The following is a 22,584-nucleotide window of genomic DNA, read 5'->3' on the forward strand; positions in this document are numbered from 1 at the left end:
ACCTGTCCCACTCACACTCAACTGTCTCAATACAACATAGAAATACATCTAACCTCATAAATATCACATCTCCCATCCCCCTCCAAGTCACTAAAATGTGCCTTATTGAATGCACATCCATCCATGACCTCTTTATTTCTAACAACTTTAATCTGCTCGCTGTAACAGAAACATGGCTCACACAATCAGACACAGCCTCCCCTGCAGCACTGTCACATGGTGGTTTCCACTTCACACACACATCCAGGCCTGGTAATAGCGAAGGTGTTGGGGTTGGAATATTACTGTCCCAATTTTTCACATACACAGTTCTACCTCAGGTTCCATAACTCGCATTCACATCATTTGAAGTTTACTCCATCAGGATTTTCACCCCTTCTCTCTGCATGTTGCAGATATCTATCGCCCTCCTGGGCAACCCAAACAACAATTTCTAGAAGATTTTTCTGCCTGGCTCCCACACTTCTTATTCTCTGATATCTCCACCATCATTATGGGTGATATCAATATAGCTCTTGACAGTCCACAATCTGTTCATGCCTCCAAACTCCTCTCGCTAACCTCCTCTCTTGGCCTCACCCAATGGTCTGACTCATCTACTCACCAGGAGGCCCAATGCCTTGATCTTGTGTTCACCAAGATCTGCTCAGTTTCTGAATTCATTAACACTCCTTTCCCTCTCTCTGATCAAAACCTGATCACCTTCTCAATCTCTTCCATTACTCTAAACTCTGTGACACTAAAAACAAGCAAGCCTCCTCTAACCCGCAGAAATACTAACAATATAAATTTTCAACAACTTTCCACTTCTCTGCAACAACTGCTCTCACCTATTTCTACATTTACCACACCTGAGACTGCTGTATCCCACCTGCACCAGACTCTAGAGCATGCCCTTGATGAAGTGGCTCTAGCTACCCATCACACTCCACGTAGGCTTAGATGCCGACCGTGGCACTCTAAATCAACAAGACACATACAAAAACTGTCACGTAAAGTAGAACATCAGTGGCATAAATCTCAGAATACAAGTGACTTTCTCACATAAAAGACAACCTACCACTCCTATCGTCAGGCCCTGGACACTGCCAAACAAACATATTTCCAATCTCTCATCTCTTCTCATGCCACCAACCTCAAGCGACTTTTTAATACATTTAAATCACTTCATCCCTCACCTCCCCCACTAGCTACTATCTGTGCACAAGAACTTGCTTCCTACTTCAAGGATAAGATTAATAAAATCTGAGATGAAATGGTATGCTCTAACTCAGCCACTGACCTGCTCAATTCCCTCTGGCACTTTCTCTATATTTGAACCCATAAGTGAAGATGAAGTATCAACACTCTGTTCATCCTCCTACTCCACTACCTCTCCTCTTGAGCCTATACCGTCTCAAGTCAGTAAAACTTTGTCTCCTGTGCTTATCCCAACCTTAACTAAAATCTGTAATCTCTCTCTCTCTCTCTCTCTCTCTCTCTCTCTCTCTCTCTCTCTCTCTCGCTCTCTACTGGTATCTATCCTTCTCTGTTTAATCATGCAGTGATTACTCCCATTCTGAAAAAAACTCAATTCTGACCCAAACACTCTCTCTAACTACCATCCCATTTCTTAGCTCTCATGTCTCTCCAAGCTACTTGAGAGACTTGCCTACACTCACCTTACACACTTTCTCAACTCCCACAACTTATTGGACCCACTTCAGTCAGACTTTTGTGCCCAACACTCCACAGAGACGGCACTGACCAAAGTAGTGAATGATCTGGTCACTGCTAGATTAAAAGTCCATTACACACTTCTTATTCTTCTAGATCTCTCTGCGGCTTTTGACACTGTTGACCACTCTCTTCTCATACAAACACTGCAATCCCTAGGTCTTCGGGACACAGCCCTTACTTGGTTCTCATCCTACCTATATAATCGCTCTTTCAGTGTTCACTACTCTGATTCTACCTCTTCTTCTCTACCTCTATCAGTTGGAGTACCACAAGGCTTAGTCTTAGGTCCTCTGCTTTTCTCAATCTATACCTCATCTCTTGGTAAACTAATCAGCTCCTTTGTACGCTGATGATACTCAAATCTACCTACCCTCCCCAGATTTATCACCATCTGTATTGGTTTGTGTCACTGAATGCTTGTCTGCCATTTGATCTTGGATGTCATCTCGCCACCTCAAACTCAACATTTCCAAAACAGAATTAATTATTTTCCTACCAGCCAAGAGTGGTTACCAACCTGATATCTCCATAACTGTTGACAATGTGACTATCCACCCTACCCCACAAGCTTGCTGCCTAGGTGTAATCCTTGACTCTGAACTGTCCTTTGTTCCACACATTCAATCTATCTCTAAATCATGTTACATGCACCTAAAAAACATATCCAAAATACGTCCTTATGATATACAAGAGACTGCAAAAACTTTAATCCATGCACTCATCTCCCGCATTGATTATTGTAATAGTCTCCTTAATGGTCTTCCCAAACATAGGCTCTCACCACTACAATCCATTTTAAATGCAGCTGCGAGGCTAATCTTCCTGTCTGGATGTTCTTTGTCTGCTGATATGCTCTGTCAGTCCCTCCATTGGTTACCGGTATTCTACCGTGTTAAATATAAAATACTTTTACTTACATACAATGCTATTAACCAAACTGCACCATCATACATCTCTTCACTCATCTCAAAATATCTCCAGACCTCTCCACTCTGCACAAGATCTGCATCTTTCATCCACATGTATTAATTGTTCCCACTCAAAATTTCAGGACTTTATCCAGGCTTCTCCCATGCACAATAAGACTCACCTCTAGTCTCCAAACCTTTAAATGTTCCCTGAAAACTCACCTCTTCAGACAAGCCTATCAAATTCCAGACCCACCCACATAACCTTCAATGCATTCCTATCTAATTACATCCTCTCTGTACAGTCCACATAACCTTGCATATTTTGTCTTCCAACATTGCTGGGTGATCATACCATACAACCCATTAAGAACCTAACAATCTGGTGGACCGTTATGCAATAGGTAGCATCTATCCTTGTGTATCAATGACTATTTCCCTATAGATTGTAAGCTTTCGAGCAGGGCTTTCCTACCTCTATGTCTGTCTGTTTTTGTCCAGTTTTTTTATAGAACTGTTGTTCTAATTGTAAAGCTCAACGGAATATGCTGCGCTATATAAGAAACTGCTAATAAATAAAATAATTAAAAGGCACCTGAAATCAAAACAACATTTCAATATACAGGGAAAGTTTACTGCCAAAAACATAAAATTGCCAACATGCCATTCACCACATGCAGTGGCAAGGAAAGGCCAATGCCTTGGGCTTTATTTGCAATTGGTCTTTCAGGAACTGCTGTCAGTCAGGCATCTTCTTCTGTAACCTCACATGATGATGCAACAGTTTCTTACTCATAGTCTAGAAGAGGTGTCAAATGTAAATCAGGCAAATCAGTGCAGAAAAACCCACTAAGGCAGAAGAACTGTGTGTTTAGAAACATCACCAATCCCTGAGGAGAGTCTAAGGGCATCCATGTTAGTCTGACATTAGTCTGACATTTCTGATACTGTACTGTTCTCATAGAGAAGCCTCCTTGTATCATTTCTGCACCCTCTCGAAATATGGGGATGAGAAGCACAATTATAGCTAGTGACATAGAAATTGAGGATGACAATGTAGAAGTGGAACAGGATGAGGGGGATACAGATAGAGCCACGCTGCTGCATCACAGGCAGGGGCAAGCGGCATGCCTAGGTGCACCTGCACCATGGTCCGCCGCCGAGCATACAGTGACACTACCATTCAAAGTGAATGAGGCACGTGCATGTCTACAACGTATGCGCATCCCCTTCATTTCCGGTTGTCCACCTTGCCGAGCATGCCTAGTCACAGATGGAACCACAATTAGTGTGGCTTCATCTGTATGTGTGCAGCTGATGCCATTAATGAGGATGTTGATGATGTGGATGTTGTTTGTGTAAGTCAGGCACCAGTGGCAGCAGTTCTTGCCTATGATAAAAAGAAAACCATTGTAATGCCTGAGCATAAGACCAAACAAACTACCACTTGGGTGTGGGATTATTTATACCTAAATACTGACATTTGTGAAGGCATCTGCTCCATTTGTGAGGCCAAAGTTAGTAGAGGTAGGGATCTTAACCATCTAAACATGTCCATGTTACATCATTTGCGGCAATATCATGAAATTTAGTTTACAAAATTATAATAATTTGTAATTAAAACCCTCATCATCAACCTCCTCATTACTGATTAGCGGTATTTCTTCCAAAAATTGTTTTTGGGGGCCAAACAAAGCACGCACTTCAGCTACAAAAGTGTCAATCCCTGTAGCTGAACTGCTTGGTTTGTTAAACTTTGCACATCCTTTTTACTATGCAACATAAAAGAGGGTGCGTGGACAATTCCATCTTGCACCACTTTTTTTTCATAATGGGCTGTATTGTTGGGGACATTGGGAATGGTCTTTTTCGCATATACATTATTATTGGTTATATATCTAATGCATTACTAATTTGCAGCACATTTTTACACAGATATATTTGCCATGTGTTTGCTGTGCTGCTTTGTTGGTTAGTTTAGCTTGCCAGCCTTTATCCAATATAAGTGAAGAATATTGTGAGGTAGTCAAAATTGATTGGACATTATTGAAAATTAATGTTATGGAGGTTAACAACAAGCCCAAATGACATGATTTTAGCTGTTTTTAGCATTTTTTTAAAAATACAGATCCAAAACCAAAACATATGAGGGTGGTTTTGCAAAATTAGAACCAAAATTAAAACACAAACTTAATACAGGTCCAAAACAAAAACCACAGGGGTTGGTGCACATCTAAGTTCCTGGCGATGCACCCTGTTCTGAGTATGGTACATCTTTCAATATGCCTGATAAAAGGTGTATATGTTGTGGGCATTCTACTCCTGGTATAAAGTATAAAGATACTTGATGAGGATGTGTGATACACCATAATTAGTGAATAGTATACTGCTGCTAAATAGATAGAAGGGTTATTTTGACATTAAAATATGGACTTTTGACCTGCACTAGGAACCAACTGCTGGGGAAGCTCATGAAAAACCTGCAAGCTATTAGCATGTCCTAACAGTCCCAGTAGAGAGAAAAGGGGATGCCAGTAGGTCAGTAGATAACCAAGAGAACGAGTTGGCAGAACAGAGTAGCCAAGAGAACTGCTGACTGTATCTTAGTTAAAGGGCAGAAGCGGACAGCATAGAGAAGCAGGTCAGTGAAATTTACAGTCAGATGAGTCTGTATAGAGTCTTCTATCATGTCACTGTAAAATACGGTTCAAGGAGAAAGGCAGAGATCTCTTGACGATAGAGAGATGCAGCTACAGAGTGCCCTGAGGATTTCCGTGCTGCATCACAGAAGGATGGCCATGGGTATTTGAAGAACAGCTGCAAATAATATAGATACTGGAGCTTAGCTACTGCCTCCCATTAAAGTTACTTATGAGCAGGGGAGAACCCGAACTAAGGTATTGTCTACAGTGAGAAGCTGTATGCAGTGCTGCTGTCGAGGGGATGGTGGTGTGCAATATAGGATGCCACCTTACCTTTCACTGCAGTGGCAAATGCTGAATTTCTAGAGGGGGATTTTCAAATGCAATGTATGTACGCCTGGGAGAGCAGTAGAAGAACCTAATAACGACCCTGGACATTAATACAAATATACTACATACTGTATGCAATGCAGTATTAATATGTAATGCTATAGATGGTCTATAGTATAGGCTGTATCAAACTTATTTAAATTATATAAATAAGTGGTGAGGAAAAAGTTAATCATACCATAATAAACAAATACACAAATATAATAGAACCAGTACTGCATTTTCTAAGCACACATTCCCCCACCTCATGATAAAGCTCCTGTCTCTTCCTCTTGGTAGCTTCTCCCTGGTCCAGTGCATTGATTGACTTCGTAGAAAAAGCTGCTACCACTGGGCATGTGCAGCAGCTCTGCTCTGTCCCTTAAACTGCATGATGTGGTATAATCGTACCATATACTATTTACTATTGTCATAATTTCAGCCAATAGCCAAGAGGAGGGGAGTTTCCGGGCAAAGTGTATACCTGGAAATCACTGTAATGTAGCATTTCGTATGCAGATACAGTCACAGTCGCACACAGAATATAGGCATGCCGCATATCATTTTAATTAGCAAAAGCTATTTGTGCATCCTAGCAACATAGTACTGCAAATAACGTGCTTTTCATCAAAAAAGGCACCTGACATTAGCAGAGCTGCCAGTAGACTCATGCCAGGCATCTCCTGCTGCATGGCGTATTGAGGCAAGATGTATGAGGACACATCTGTATCCAAGCAGAGGCAGAGGTCACAATGTTAGTGTGAGTGCTGTGTATGGGTGGGTTGGTTGTGCAGTAGTGTTCAGCATATGTGTAAGGGGCCACAGTTAAGTTGCAGGGATATTCAGGAAAATGAAACAAGTACATTTACAGAGGAGAAGGTCCTAACAGAACTCTCAAAGCTGAAAGTGGACAAATCTATGGGGCCAGATGGGATACATCCAAGGATACTAAAAGAACTTAAAGAGGTGCTGGTAGCACCACTGACAAAATTATTCAACCAGTCATTAGCTACAGGAGTAATTCCAGAGGGCTGGAAAAGAGCAAACGTAGTCCCACAGCACAAAAGTGGAAGCAAGGAAGAGGTAAACAACTACAGACCAGTGAGTCTTACATCAGTAGTAGGGAAATTGATGGAAACACTCTAAAAAGAAAGAGTTGTAGATTATCTCAAGTCTAGCAATTTACAGGATCCCAAACAGCATGGATTCACTGGGGGGAGATCATGTCAAACAAAACCTATTGACTTTTTTGACTGTCTTACTAAAGTGATGGATAAAGGTGGAGCCATGGATATAGCTTATTTAGACTTTAGTAAGGCTTTTGACACTGTTCCACATAACAGACTGCTAAATAAACTTGAAAGTTTGGGATTGGATATTAGGATTATTGAATGGATAAGATCTTGGTTGAAGGATAGAAAACAGAGAGTTGTGGTAAATGGAGTGCATTCACAGGAGGGAAATGTTACCAGTGGAGTACCCCAGGGATCTGTACTTGGACCAGTGCTTTTTAATATCTTCATTGGTGACATTGCAAATGGCATTAAAGGGAAAGTATGCCTTTTTGCAGATGACACAAAGGTATGCAACAGGGTAGACACACCGGGTGGGGTAAAACAAATGATTGAGAATCTAGGTAGACTAGAGGAATGGTCAAGAGTGTGGCAATTACAGTTTAATGCAAAAAAAAAAAGCAAAATCATGCACTTTGCTCTCAAAAATCCAAAGGCTAAATATAGTATTAATGGCACTATACTGGGAACTACTGAAGAGGAAAGGGATCTAGGAGTCACTATTTCAGGTGACTTAAAGGCAGGTAAACAATGTAACAAAGCAATGAGGAAGGCTAGTCAGATGCTTGGCTGCATTGGGAGAGGAATCAGCAGCAGAAAGAAAGAAGTAATAATGCCACTGTATAGGTAATTGGTACGGCCTCATCTAGAATACTGTGTTCAATTCTGGAGGCCATAACTTCAAAAGGATTAATTAATACATTAGAGACTGTGCAAAGAAGGGCAACTAAAATGGTTCATGGCCTACATCACAAAACATACCCAGAAAGACTAAGATAGCTCAATGTGTATAGTTTGAAGCAGAGAAGGGAAAGGGGAGACTTGATAGAAACTTTCAAATATATCAAGGGTTTTAACAAAGTCCAGGAGGGAAACATTCTCCAAATGAAGAGAAGCAATAGGACACGAGGACATGCACTGAGACTGGAGGGGGGGAGGTTCAGGGGAAATTAGAGGAAAAATTACTTCACAGAAAGGGTAGTGGATAAGTGGAATAGCCTCCCATCAGAGGTGGTAGAGGCTAAGACAGTGGAGCAATTTAAACATGCATGGGATAGACATAAGGATATCCTTGCAAAGAAATGAGGATCAAACAAAGGGGCTCATTCCGAGTTGATCGCTGGCTGCTTTCTTTCGCAGCGCAGCGATCAGTTCAAAAAATGGCAATTCTGTGCATGCGTATGGGGCGCACTGCGCACGCACGTCGTACTTTCACAAAAGCCGATGTAGTTTTACACAAGCTCTAGCAACGCTTTTCAGTCGCACTGCTGATCGTTGAGTGATTGACAGGAAGTGGGTGTTTCTGGGTGGTAACTGACCGTTTTTGGGGAGTGTGTGTAAAAACGCAGGCGGGCCAGATAAAAATGCAGGATGGCTGGGGAAAAGGGGGAGTGGCTGGCCGAACGCAGGGCATGTTTGTGACGTCAAAACAGGAACTAAATAGTCTGAAGTGATTGCAAGGTAGGAGTAGGTCTGCAGCTACTCTGAAACTGCACTCATTTTTTTTGTAGCAATGCTGCAATCCTTTTGTTCTCACTTCTGCTAAGCTAAGATACACTCCCAGAGGGCGGCGGCTTAGCATTTGCACTGCTGCTAAAAGCAGCTAGCGAGCGAACAACTCGGAATGAGGGCCAAGGTTAGAGAAAAAATAATGTTAAAAAAAGGGGGGCATACTAGATGGGCCAAGTGGTTCTTACCTGCCGTCAAATTCTATTATGTGTGTTGTGTGTATAAATGCATTAATAATGTGCAGCACATGTGTAAGGGGCACTGTGTGTGTCATTATGTGTATAAGTGCATTAATAATGTGTGGCATATGTGTAAGGGACATTATGTATATGAGGGCATTAATAAAGTTTGGCATAGTGTGTAAGGGGCATTACTGTGTGGTATTATGTGTATAAATGCATTACTAATGTGTGGCATTATGTGTATAAGGTGCTCTACTGTGTGGCATAACATAGAGAAAGGGCACTACTGTGTGGGCTAATGTGAATAAAGAGCAATAGGGTGTGGGGTAATGTGAATAGGGAGCAATTCAGTGTGATGTAATGTGAATAAGGGACCCTACTGTGAGGAGTAACGTTTATAAGGTAAAGTGATATTACTGTGCGATGTAACATGAATTAGGGACACTATGATAAAATGTGAATAAAGTTGCACTACTGTGTGGTGCAATTTGAATTGGGCATACTATTGTGTGTCCATGCCCCTTCCCTGCAAGAACACACATCTTTTTGGGCTGTGCGCCCAATGTGCGCACTGTTCCTATTTAAAATATAGGGGGTAGGAACACCAAAATGAGGACTGCTATGGGTGAGGGGTGATGGTGCTGGGAAAGGGGTGCAGGGTCAGAGGTGGAACTAGTGGTGGTGCTAGGGGGCACCAGTCAACCTCTTGCCCAGGGCATCATATTGGTTAGGGCCGGCTCTGCTCACACCCTCCTGATCCTTGGCCAGCATTGCTGGGTGATCATATCATAAAACCCATAAAAACCTTTGTAATCTGGTGGACCATTATACAACAGGTAGCACCTATCCTTGTGTATCAATGCCTATTTCCCTATAGATTGTAATCTTGCTAGTAGGGCCTTCCTGGATCTATGTCTGTCTGTTTTTGCCCAGTTTTGTTCTATTACTGTTGCTAACTGTAAAGCGCAACGGACTATGCTGCGCTATATAAGAAACTGTTAATAAATAAATAATAAATAATGGTAATTTAAGACACTAAAACTGTATCTTGAGCAAAACTAACTGGGCAAAGGAACGAACCTTCTAGCAGGCATTGTTCATAAACTGCCCCCAAACAACTGCCATTTTAATAATAATAATAATTTTATTTATATAGCGCTCTTTCTCCAAACAGTACTCAAGGCGCTTTACACCAAAACAAGCATAATACAGAAGATTAATACAGCAATACACAGGCATAAAAATGAAAATCTAAAATGCACAGAGTAATCATAATGCAGGGTTGGTGTAGGCATTTTGGGTAATAACTTCCATGGGCTGTGTATTCCACCCTCACAGGGTACCAGGTGCGGCAGCCATCTTCGGCGCACAGCGTTGGATTACCGGGGTGGAATAGTCCATCCCTAGAAGAGGTGACACAAAATGGGGGTGATTGCAGCATCCTAACATTCAGAGTAGGGTACAAACAAAACTATCAGGTCCATGTATTTCCGTCCCATCCACAAGCGTACCAGATGAGGCAGCCATATTGGGTGCGCTAGAGAGGTTACACTGGGAGGTAAACCATACATGGGCCCAATGCATACATGGGAGAACGGGCACTTGTGTAGTCATATGATATAACCTGTATGAGCAATCCACGTGAGGCACATCTTGCCCGCAGAGGAACCACCAGAGGCCCTCATCTGGGGTGCACTGTGTTAGATGCTGCAGGCAGGGTGTGGAATCAGTGGAAGCACACCTCACAGGAATACCACACGGTAGGGTGGAAGTATGCAGTAAAAGTGTTTTGGTTTTTTTAAGAAGAAGAAAGCACATGATGAGATCACCTTTGCAGGTAAACAACGAAAGAAGGGAAATTATCCTGGTCTAACTGGAGCAGTATGGGGGGGGGGGGTATGAGAATGTGGGATGCACACTCAAATCTGAAGAAAATAATCCTGCTGAGCCTGGCTTTGGTGCTCTCCCCAACAGTGCTCCCTGCTCACCTTGAGGGGCAAGCCTGTAAGGCTCTGCTGATGTTCTCTGCCAGAGGGTTAGTGGGCGTAGTCATGGTGATTTCATAGCAGAGGTTTGGTGAGTCCACATAATATTCTTGAAATGTTTCTTGATGGTGTTCAATGTTTGTTCAACTGTTTTTTTTAACTGTTACTTTCAAAACGCTTAGAGATAGTAACGCTTTGAGTACTGGAACGCTCAGCTGACACGCACAGCTGTGCATGGCTGAAGCTGCAGATATACTATGGTAAATTGACACAACTACAGCTGAGACAAATGTTCCACTAATCAAAGGTGTTGGATTACACAGTGTTTGACTAAGCAAACACCATCCCAGTCTGCCTTCATTAAATATGCGGCACTAACCAAAATTTGAAACACAGGTAATTTAAATTACAAACAAAACCAGAAATCACATAACTATCTTACAAATGATTTGAACATACAGAGATGTTTTGTAGAGGTTCAGATTGCTATAGGCAGATTACAGAGTGAGATTTGAACATACATTGAGTACAGAGATGTTGTGTAGAGGTTCAGATTGCTATAGGCAGATTACAGAGTGAGATTTGACCATACATTGAGTACAGAGATGTTGTGTAGAGGTTCAGATTGCTGAAAGGTGCATACACACGGAGCAATATAACTGAGCGATTTTGACTATATAGTCAAAATCGCTCAGAAAGTTAGTGCAGATCGCTCCGTGTGTATACAGGCAGCGATAGCGATGCGCGTCCCCGCTAGGTCGCTATCGCTGGGAAAAATAGTCAGTGCAGGCAAGTCAATTTTGGCTATGTCGCTGCAAAAGTTAGTCAAAATCGCTAATACTTTAAGAGGCCAGCGATTTTTCCCAGCGATAGCGATGTTGCAGGCGGCGGTGGTGCGGGCGGCGGCGGGTTGTGGCGGCGGTGCGGGCGGCGGCGGGTTGCGGTGGCAGTGTGGGCGACGGCGGGTTGCGGCGGCGGTGCAGGCGGCGGCGGGTTGCGGTGTGGGCGGCGGCGGTGCGGGCGGCAGCGGGTTGCGGCAGCGGTGCGGGCGGGGGAAATTTACCTTTATCTTGCAGAGTTTGGCAGCGGAGCGGTACCAGTTTCAAAAATGGCGCCTCAGCGTCATTTTTGAAATTCAAGATGGCCGCCGCGAGCCAATCACGGCTCGCCACATCATCTCCCCTCCCCCTCCCGCTGACTTATATAAGTCAGCGCGAGGCAGCGGCTTTCAGTCCGACGGCGGAGGAGGAGCGGAGAAGAGCTCCTGAAGACTGAAGACGCCGTGGAAGTCCTGGATAGGCGGCGGCTATGCAAAAGAGCTTAGCAGCCGCCGCCCACCAGCTGAAGATGCTGGAAGTCCTGGGAAGGCGGCGGCCATGCAAAAGAGCTTAAAGGCCGCCGCCTCCCAGGTGAAGACGTCGTGGAAGTCCTGGATGGGCGGCGGCTATGCAAAAGAGCTTAGCAGCCGCCGCCCACCAGGTGAAGACGCCGGAGCAAGACCCCAGAAGCCCTTGGGAGGTGGCGCCCCCCCAGGTGAAGACGCCGGAAGCCCTGGGAAGGCGGCGGCCATGCAAAAGAGCTTAAAGGCCGCCGCCCCCAGGTGAAGACCCAGTTTAATAAAGGATTTTTTAAAGAATGTGTCGTGTTTTTTTTCCAATATTTTCTTTACAGGTGGACTACAGGTGCCAGCGGGCCCTTTATGTCCGGGCATGCTGGCACTTGTGCTGGGGCAGGCTTGCTGGGACCTGTAGGCCACCTGTAAAGAACAATATTACTATTGAAAGGCTATCAGCCTCACATCCACCGCCCACGGATGGGGGGGACAGCCTCGGGCTTCACCCCTGGCCCTTGGGTGGCTGGAGGGGGGGACCCCTTGATTTAAGGGGTCCTCACTTCTCCAGTGTACCCCGGCCAGGGGTGACTAGTTGGGGGGGTAATGGCACGGCCGCAGGGACCAATATAAAAGTGTCCCCCGGCTGTGGCATTATCTCCCTGGCTAGTGGAGCCCGGTGCTGGTTTGAAAAATACGGGGGACCCCTATGTCTTTTGTCCCCCGTATTTTTTAAACCAGGACCGGACGCAGAGCCCGGTGCTGGTTGTCTAAATATGGGGGAACCCTACTCATTTTTTCCTCTGTATTTTAACAACCAGGACTGGCTCAAAGAGCCCGAGGCTGGTTTTACATAGGAGGGGGGACCCCACGCAAATTATTTTTTTTAACTTTTAGCTATTTAAATACCAGCCACCCTGTAAAATCGTCCTATATATGACACTCATCCCCTTATTTAAATGAGATAGTCAAAATCTCCCATAGCCAAAATCTCCCGTAGCCAAAATCTCTTGCATAGTTAGACAAAATCTCTGGTAAAGTTAGTCAAAATCTCCTACTGCCAGTTCAAGGGAAAAGTTAGTCAAAATCTCTCATAGTCAAAATCTCTCCGTGTGTATGCACCTTTAGGCAGATTACAGAGTGAGATTTGAACATACATTGAGTACAGAGATGTTTTGTAGAGGTTCAGATTGCTATAGGCAGATTACAGAGTGAGATTTGAACATACATTGAGTACAGAGATGTTTTGTAGAGGTTCAGATTGCTATAGGCAGATTACAGAGTGAGATTTGACCATACATTGAGTACAGAGATGTTTTGTAGAGGTTCAGATTGCTATAGGCAGATTACAGAGTGAGATTTGAACATACATTGAGTACAGAGATGTTTTGTAGAGGTTCAGATTGCTATAGGCAGATTACAGAGTGAGATTTGACCATACATTTTGCTTGTAAGGAATAAGAAATACTCCATTCCAAATGATCATCTACAGCGTTTCCTCCACGCTAATACGGGAAAAGTTATAATTAACCTTAAGAGCCTAATGGGCATATGCATGTTGGCCAAAGAAATATTGAAAAAGGTCAGGATTCTATTCTGCCAGTTACTTGAATGAATTAGTCCGCAATACAGTTTCCTTTATTATACTAACTGTAGTATCATTGAGAACATTATATATTTGTCTCACAGGAACAGGGTCGGGCTGGCCCACAGGGGTACAAGGGATACCATTGGTGGGCCCCACTGACTGGGGGCCCTCCTCCTCCTCTAGTTATCAGGTTCCAGACTGTGTTCTTGAATTATACATTATACATATGTTACCTTATACTGCACAGGACTATGATGTATTCTGTACAGTGCATTGCCATTATTTATCTGGTACATTATCATGCACGCGCACTATCAGTATTTATATATTTGTCAAGGGGCCCAGCCCATGCACTCACTAATGGTTAGGTACACCACTGTAGCGGCTAGCCACACTCCCTCTGGAGACTGGCCACACCCCTACACATGGGCCCCTACCACTGCATTCCCCGGTGGGCCTTTCATGTCCCAGTCCGACACTGCACAGGAATTTCCTAAATCAACTCCCAACATCTACAAACCCAGGTTTGCTACAAAATATATGCACCAATGATACTGGTCAGCCACTTGTGCCATGGGCTATGACTGACTATGAATAAGAAAAATTGACTCTCTTAGTAAAGAATTCTGTTTTGACATTAGTGTTGATAATAACTATTGTTAAAGGGTTATACTGTATATAAATTAGAACGTGTGCATAATTCTAGATAGATTAGAGCAAAATGCTGACTATATTTCCTAATCCGGTTGCTATCCAAAAAAGGAGTTTTACTCTGGTTAATCATGTGTCGCTGTGCATTAGTGAAAAGCTGTTAGAAGTAAAAGTTACAATGAGTACTTTTATTTAAAGTAATTCATAGTTTGCATAATTGAAGCCCTGACTTGTTTGCAGTAAATGTATTAGTGAACTGAGCTACAGCAACTTGTGTTATAGGATTGACGATATTCTGGTATATTGGTGATATTTAAATACTGAATTAAAAAAGAGAAATCTATTTAATCTATGTGTCAATTAATGTTTTTTTATTGTGGGAAGGTTGGCTTCTCTGTCACAGTATAGGGTCACAATAGGTAAGAAATAATGAGCATCTTCATTATTCAAACCTCAATTTTGTGAGTAGCATCATCTTCCACTTCATCTCCAAATAGATGGGGTATCAAAGATGATTATGATGATTATTATGCGCACCATCATCGTCATCATCATAATCTATGTGACCACATGACCCTGAGCAGCTATCTATACTATCTTCAGAATTTTCACAAGCCCCACCTTTCTTGTAGGAGAACTGACTGAAATTGGAAGGATCTCTGTATATCAGTGGTGTGAGGTGGGGTGAGGCAGGGCCTTTCCTGTCATACTCCAGTATACTCCATAGTTTTGACTATAGAAATTATGTGAAAAATACAAAGAACACATTATAAATATCTTCTTTGTATTATTCTAATAATTTTTATAGTCAAAACTTTGGAGTGAAAAGTCTCCCCTGCCTACCTTTTGTCAGGTCTGGCACTGAGGTTACTTCCAGAGATGCTGAAGTAAGGAGGGTTGGATATAGTTTCTGCTTACGAGGGTAGGAATAGGGTCAAGATCAATACGATCTGAACAGGGGCACTGAGTCTTACCCTACAGGTGATTTTCACCAGGGAACCCCTCACAGGGTATTTGGACTTCACTGCACATAATAGGCCAGTCTTGACCTCCGGTTCGAGTATGCTGATAGTGCTAGTCTGCTCGTGGGAATCCGCTTGCAGCTGGAGTTAAGGCAAGAACTGGTTTTGTGGAGACTTGATTGGAACTGGTATTGTGGAGACCGGGCTAGAACTGGCTTTGCGGAGACAAGGCTGGGACTGGTGTTGCTAAGGCCAGAGAGGAACCGGTGTTGCTGAGATTGGGATGGAACCGGTGTTGCTGAGACTGGGCTGGAACCAGCATTGCAGAGACAGGGCTGGAACTGGCGTTGCTAAGACCAGGCTGGAATCGGCTTGCTGAAACTGGGTTTGTAGCGGCTTTGTGGAGGCCGGGCTGGAACCGATGTTACTGAGACTGGGGTGGAACCAGCTTTGCAGATACTGGGCTGGAACCAGTGTTGCTGAGACAGGGCTGGAACCGGCTTTGCGGAAACCGGGTTGGAACTGGTGTTGCTGAGACTGGGCAGGAACCGGCTTTGCGGAGACCAGGCTGGAACTGGTGTTGCCGAGAATGGGCTGGAACTGGCTTTGCTGAGACTCAGCTGGAACCGAGGTACGTTGAAAACAGCGGGGAGTCTGGACCATATGTTATGACAACAAAGCTTAGACACCACAGTGAGCATAAACTTAGTATTTATACCCTGTGCTAGGCAACTATTGGCTGCAGCGGTCATGTGAGAAAGAAAGCGGTTTCATTGCAAATGGAGTGGCCTAGCTTAAAAGGGGCATGGCCTTGCAGGAAAAGTCTATCTTAAACCCCAGTTATGCCCTGACACTATATTATGCCCCACACAATAATGCACTTTACAAATTATGCCCCACAGTTATGCCCCTGGCACCATATTATGCCCAACACAGTAATGCCACTTACACATTATGGCACACAATTATGCCCCTTACACCATAATATGCCCCTTACACATTATGGCACACAGTTAGCCCCTGACACCATAATATGCACCACACAGTAATGCCCCTTACACATTCTGGCATACACAGTGAGGCTACTTACTTTTAAAGTCACTGCTTGTTGTCAGGGGTTGGTGCCCGCATCTTCCCCCATTCTCCTGTCTCGTTGTCAGGGGTTGGTGCCAGCACCTTCCTTTACTTCTTTCTCTCTGCAGTTGGTGTACCAGTGCTGTCCCAGCATTTCTGGGTAGTGCTGTGAGCTCCTGCATCATTTCCCTGGTACTAGAGGTCCAGTATCACCTCTAGCATGTCTCCTCTCAGGTGGTAGCCATTTTGACAGAGACATTTTCAGCTGTATCACATGCAGACGGCTGTTGCTTATTCACTTCTCATGGGACTTCATGACACAGTGTATAGCTTTGATGTGAAATGTAAGTCTGGGCAATCGCTGCCAAAGGGGTGAGGTTTTTTTTTACCCTCTTCGGGAGTTCCAATGTTAGTTTTAATCCTGGTAGTTGCTTTCTGCTTCGCACTGGTAACAGGCGAAGTAGAAGCGGCTTTTCCTCTTTCCTCTTTTTTTGGTCTTGAACCTGGGAAAATTGTGCAAGCTCTTGAATGGATTGTGTTACCTCTTGAGGCCCATTTTTGCTACTGTATTTTGGATCCTGCGTATCCGATGGCTAACCTCCACCCTCTCTGTAACAACCAGGGACTAGAATGGAGCTTAGAAGCCATACATCCGTTCAGATAATCAGCAATATATGACCATCCCTCCCTCCCCCCCCCCCACCCACACACAATGAATTAAAAAAAATGTATGTGTGTAATTAATATTATGAAAAACTGTTCTAGTGTCTGTGAAGAAGACACAAAACTATATACTGTGTGTCCTTCACTCTATCGTAGACTTAGCTTCATCAGGCACAACATCTTTGTTAAACCACTTTTAATTCAAGGCAAGGGCTTTGAATATTCAGCAGTGCTCCAGGCTAGTGATTCTGTAGTAGCTTGATTTCATGTCTTCACGAAGCCCTTGACAAAGGTCACAAACAATTTGCCTGTTCCTCTTATTAAAATAAAGATGGAAAGCATTGATGATAGTTCTGCCCAGCAGCTAACTCCATCATTTGTAGCTGTTCCAACATATGCTTGTGAGATAATGGAAAATATAGCATTAAATACAGTAGCAGATTGAATCTTGTTTCAGGGTAAATATAGTAAGTTCATTTTTTCTCCATTTCCTCCAATCCTATTTAGCATTAAGCTGCTAACATCATCAGTGAAACCTGACAAAATCATTGCATAATATTCAGCATCTTAAAATAGCGCTCATAAAATTACTAAATTATGGCCATTACTCATACAGTAATTAAAACATTGTTATGCTCTCCCTTATCCTTTACGAATATTCTGTTTTGTACTGCACAAAGAGACTTTTTGTTCTTCAAAGAAAGGAACTTATTAATAGATCCCTCGGGCCAGTGGCATCACTATGGTGAGGAAGGTGTGTGTCGCACCCAGGTGTCGCCCCTTAGAGGGGATGACACCAAAATGCTGGCTCATTTGCAGTGACAGGAGCAGGGGCACTTTAACAAAGAGTGGCCCTGTGTGCACCTCTGGGTGGGCCCCCATCTCTGCACGGTGCAGTAGTCTCCGGCATAGTGCTGGAGTCTACTGCACATGCGCAGGTGAGGAACCAGGTGCTGCAGTGTGATCTTCTGAAGTACTCAGCTCCTGTCACAGAGGAGGAGCCAACAGTGGCGTCACTAGTCTCCAGGTAGAGCCCAGCTTCTCCGGAGAAGCTGGGGAAGCCCCCGGAGTGATGTAATTGTGATTTACCAGGAGGCCACACCCACTTTATATTAGGTCATACCTATTTGTTTGACAGGCACACCTCCGGTGTGTGGATGGATGTAGAGTGCACATCAGGTGTCGCCAGACTCGATGACGCCTCTGACTCGGGCACTACAATTAGTTGCAATTTTGCAGCACCACCTAACTTTGAATACAAAAAAAGTTAAGGGAATAAAGTATCCAATGTAATTTATATTACTATTTATTGTTTCATCGCAGGTTTTAACTTTTCCACATAGGCTTTAGAGAGAGGTAAAAGGTGTTGATGTTTGAGTGTTTTGCTGGCAGGGATTCAGAGTACAAAAATACTATACAGTAGCTCTGAAAAAAAGTTTCATTGGAAGAAAAGTTGACTCTGAAATGTCATATTTGAACAGAAATATATATATATATATATATATATATATATATTACTGTTGTTTTATAACAGCAAATCCTACTTATGATTTGAAAAAATTACTTATTGATCACATTAATATTATAGGTTGGATTTATAGGATAGATTTCCTAAAGTGGCTGTTTTGAAATACTGCATCACAGGTATTAGGCTGGATTCAGAGGTGGAGACGGTTGCATCCACTCTTGCATCTGTTCAATGAGTCATAGATGTTATAATAGGCAAATGCTAGTTTCATCCTTCCCCTTTTGTACTAGCATGCACCTTAATGTGCAAGCACTGACATGACCACTTTCTGTGTTGTTGCATGCTGTAACACCACCAGTGATTCTGGATATGCCAGCATCAGTGCACCATCGGTCCCACCATCCCTATGGCAGGTGCAGTTTCTTCATCTTAACATGGCCTCTGTGGAAACAGCTATGCATCTAAGAATGCAGCCACTTTCACTGACACACCCACGACATGAGATAGACTTGTTTTGCGTTCACTTCAGGCCATCTCCCAGTCCAGACCAGGAATGCTCATCACTTTGCTGCTCCATTTCTGATATCACCGGAGACGATGTAGATAGAGAACCATTTTTCGTCAAACTTGACAGGTCGACACGCCCCTTTTTATTGTCCCTACCCCCTTTTAATTGTGTTTGATATAAAACTGAAATCAAATGATAATTGATTTGCAATTAAGAAAAAAATGTAATCCCTTAGACAACCAGGGCATATATTAAATGGATATTCTGAATACTTTTATATACATATAATGACTCAAACAATGACTTCTTAGCATGCGTCTTACTAAGTTTGAAACTAAATGGTCATTACGTTTTGTATTATTACTAAACTGAGTCAAGAAATCATCATATTTGTAGTTTTTACACATAAAAAAATATAAAGTAAATACAATATTGACCACACACATCACTTGAAAAGTTTTTGGGGAGAGATATTTTTGGAATTAAAATGTAAAAAATTTATTATAGTCTTTGTAAAAATGTCACTGGCTGGTGAGAGACCGTAAGAATAAAAAAAAATAACAATGCCATGTTCATTAAAATAAATGGCCAGCCAGTGTCCGTCCGGTTGTTCGCTGCTATGTGTATTGATTACAAATGCGCAAGGGTAATGTGTCAGTTTTCCAGCTGGCAACATATCTCATGGATAAGTTCCTTTAAAATCATGTTGCACGCTTCGCGCAGCGTACAGAATACAGTATATCTGTAATGTGTTCATTTTTCAGCAGCATAGTGTTAGTTTATTTTATTCATAGATAATCGTACAGCACATAGCGCCTTTGATTAATCTCGATTATGTTATCAAATAGAACGTATATTATCCCATTGACTGTCCAATCCAATGCTTCTGCAAAGCAGAATTCGGTGCGTAGATTGTCGATTCTTATTAGTGATAGATGCTCAACACATTCCAGTTCAGGTGACAGATCAAAAGCGAATAGCGTGTAACCGTTGAGGTACTCTTCGCGATCAATCAGTATACCGGAATCTGATTTCTGCTTATTTGTGATCTGTATGAGCGACATGTACTCACGCACTGCATTACCGTGTTCAAAGTCCGGTTGAAACGGTTTGGCCGGGCGAGGTGTTCCGTCCAGGTAGAGGTAAGCAAAGTTCACGTTTTTATGTTCAAAACGTAGTGGGTTCTGATCATAGGTTCCTGAAAATGCTTCATTGTCTACAAACGCCGCTATGACTGTTTTTGGTATTTGACCTAAAAACAGATTTTCTAAATTAAATTCTCTACTGCCTGCAGGCACACTGTAGATTTTCAGCCTCACACGGTAGATGGCGTATTTTGCATTGCCATTCAGTAAAGCCTGCGTGTGTCTGATCTGGATGGCTGGCGAGACCTGAACTCTTTTCACAAACAGGGATGCTGTGACAATCTGTATTTTAAAGGCATATGCCTCAGCTGACATTAAGCAGAATCTTTGATTCTGGTAAGTTTTATTTTTAAATCAACGGCGTTTAAGATTAGTTTATGCTGATGAAAAAGGTTGCAGTGTAGCGGTCCCAGTAGTTCAACAGTGCGACTCTGCACCGTTGCTCTTGCCCGTTTTAGAAAACCTGTATTTGCTCCATCCAGAACCCTGGTGTTATGTTCTCAAGCCACATCTTTGTAAAATAAGCCTGTGGTATGCTTTGTGGACAAAGCGTCAGAGCTATAATTCAATATAGTCTAATTGTAGGCTCGATAGGCATACAGATTGTTGGATTGTGATATGTCTGTCACCCAAAGAAATGTCTACCTGAGTAAATAAAGTCGCTATGGGATAATTAATAAGGACTACCCGTGTCCCTTGGGCAATTGGATTGTTATCGGGTCATACGATCTTAAATGTCACGTACAGCAGGGTGTTGTTCAGATCATAGTAGTGTTCTCCGCTGGCCGCTATATAAAATTGAAGCGGCGCTGTCTCGGATAACACCGCTAAAGGTTGAACTTCGATATATAGACTTTTCTCCACACTGGTTTGCATTGGTGGTACATCAAAAAGATCCATCTCTGATTTTGTGCATTCAACAGACTCGTGTATGAAAGACATGCTTAAAAAATATCACCAACCCTTTGTGTCAGTTTTCTTTTCTTATTTAAGTTGTGACATCTCTGATTTTTGTTTAAAAGGGCACACACCAAGGCGGAAGTACAGTCGACCGCTTCAGTTTTCTTTTAGCCGACCCTTTCCTTATATGTATTAAACCTAAACCCTCTTGCTTTGTTTGATTTGACTCATGCAATTTATACATAGCGGCTGCCGTGGTTTGGCCGATGATGTCTTTTGCAATATTATGTGCCGTGACCTTCGCATGCGGTTTAGCTAACTCTAGACCCCTTCGGAAGAGGCACAGGTTTTCTGAACAGGCTTCGAAATATGCTGCCTAAACCATACATGTACGCATTGCCGTGAAACCCTGGTAAACCATTACTTCTTGCGCTTTATAATATTGCCCGTACAATGTCGGATCACCATAGTTTTTAACGATGACCATTCTTTTTAATAAAAATCAGTTTTGCATCATCTAAAATGTAGTTTCACGATCGCTTTCTCAAACTTAAATGAGATGTTCTTGTTCTAGTCGTTTTATATCTCTATGACGATCGTGTCAAACTGCACTTTGCACAAAGGGTTTCTCTTAAAGAATTGTGACCGGGATCAGTACTAAATGCCGGTGGTCGGAATCCCGGCGGTCGAAATACCGACACCGGAATCCCGACCACACAATCCCGACAGGGGTGGCGAGCGGAACGCAGCCCCTTGTGGGCTCGCTTCGCTCACCACGCAGCGGGCACGGTGCCTCGCTACGCTCGGCACACTATTATATTCTCCCTCTATGGGTGTCGTGGACACCCACGGAGGGAGAATATGTCGGGATTGCGGCGGTCGGGATTCCGGCGTCGGTATTTCGACCGCCGGGATTCCGTCCGGCGGCATCTTGACCGGATCCCTTGTGACCATCTCATTGTTACGGCCCTTAATTTCAACAGTGCGAAGTAGCGGTACATAACTATCCCCGACCGTCAGGTGTTTGATGTCTGTGTACACATACAATGTATATTATTGACCCCCGTTATTGTCGGCCCATGGTTTATAAATCTTAGTTTTAGTTTGTAAGCCCAGTATCCTTGTCAGTTTACCAGTGGCGGCGAGTTGATAACCCTGCTTATTGTCATATGATACAATACGTTCAAATGGGTCGTGCGTTAGTCTTAAGTCAACCTTTAGATTATGTTTCGCAATTTCTGCATTGATTATGTCCAGTAGCGATTCAATTGAGTCATAAAAACCAGATTTAATGCACACACTCATAACTCTCGCCACCGTTTCAGTCAGCGTGCCAACCCATGTTATTTGCAACCTACAATCGGGTATATCTAAAGTATTCCACGTGTGCGGGTATTGTATCTCTGTAAGAGCAACTTCCCATTCACTGGATAAGTCTACAGCCTTTGACAGTATTGTCGTATAGTTAGAAATCCTATTTTGTGGAAATATGTCTGCTGAAGCATTACTCTGCAAGGTTATGTAGAATGATTTTTCATCCATCGTTCGCCTTGTTTAGAGAGTGTCAAGTTTTATATATCTTTTAACTCTGATGCGGCAAACCAACTGTTAAATTTTGCGTGGTACCCACGCCACTTGACTAATGCGTATTTCCAACCTCTGTCTTATTTTTTAAAATCTTTTTCGACT

The sequence above is a fragment of the Pseudophryne corroboree genome, chromosome 1, assembly GCF_028390025.1.
Source record: "Pseudophryne corroboree isolate aPseCor3 chromosome 1, aPseCor3.hap2, whole genome shotgun sequence".
NCBI classification, from domain to species: domain Eukaryota; kingdom Metazoa; phylum Chordata; class Amphibia; order Anura; family Myobatrachidae; genus Pseudophryne; species Pseudophryne corroboree.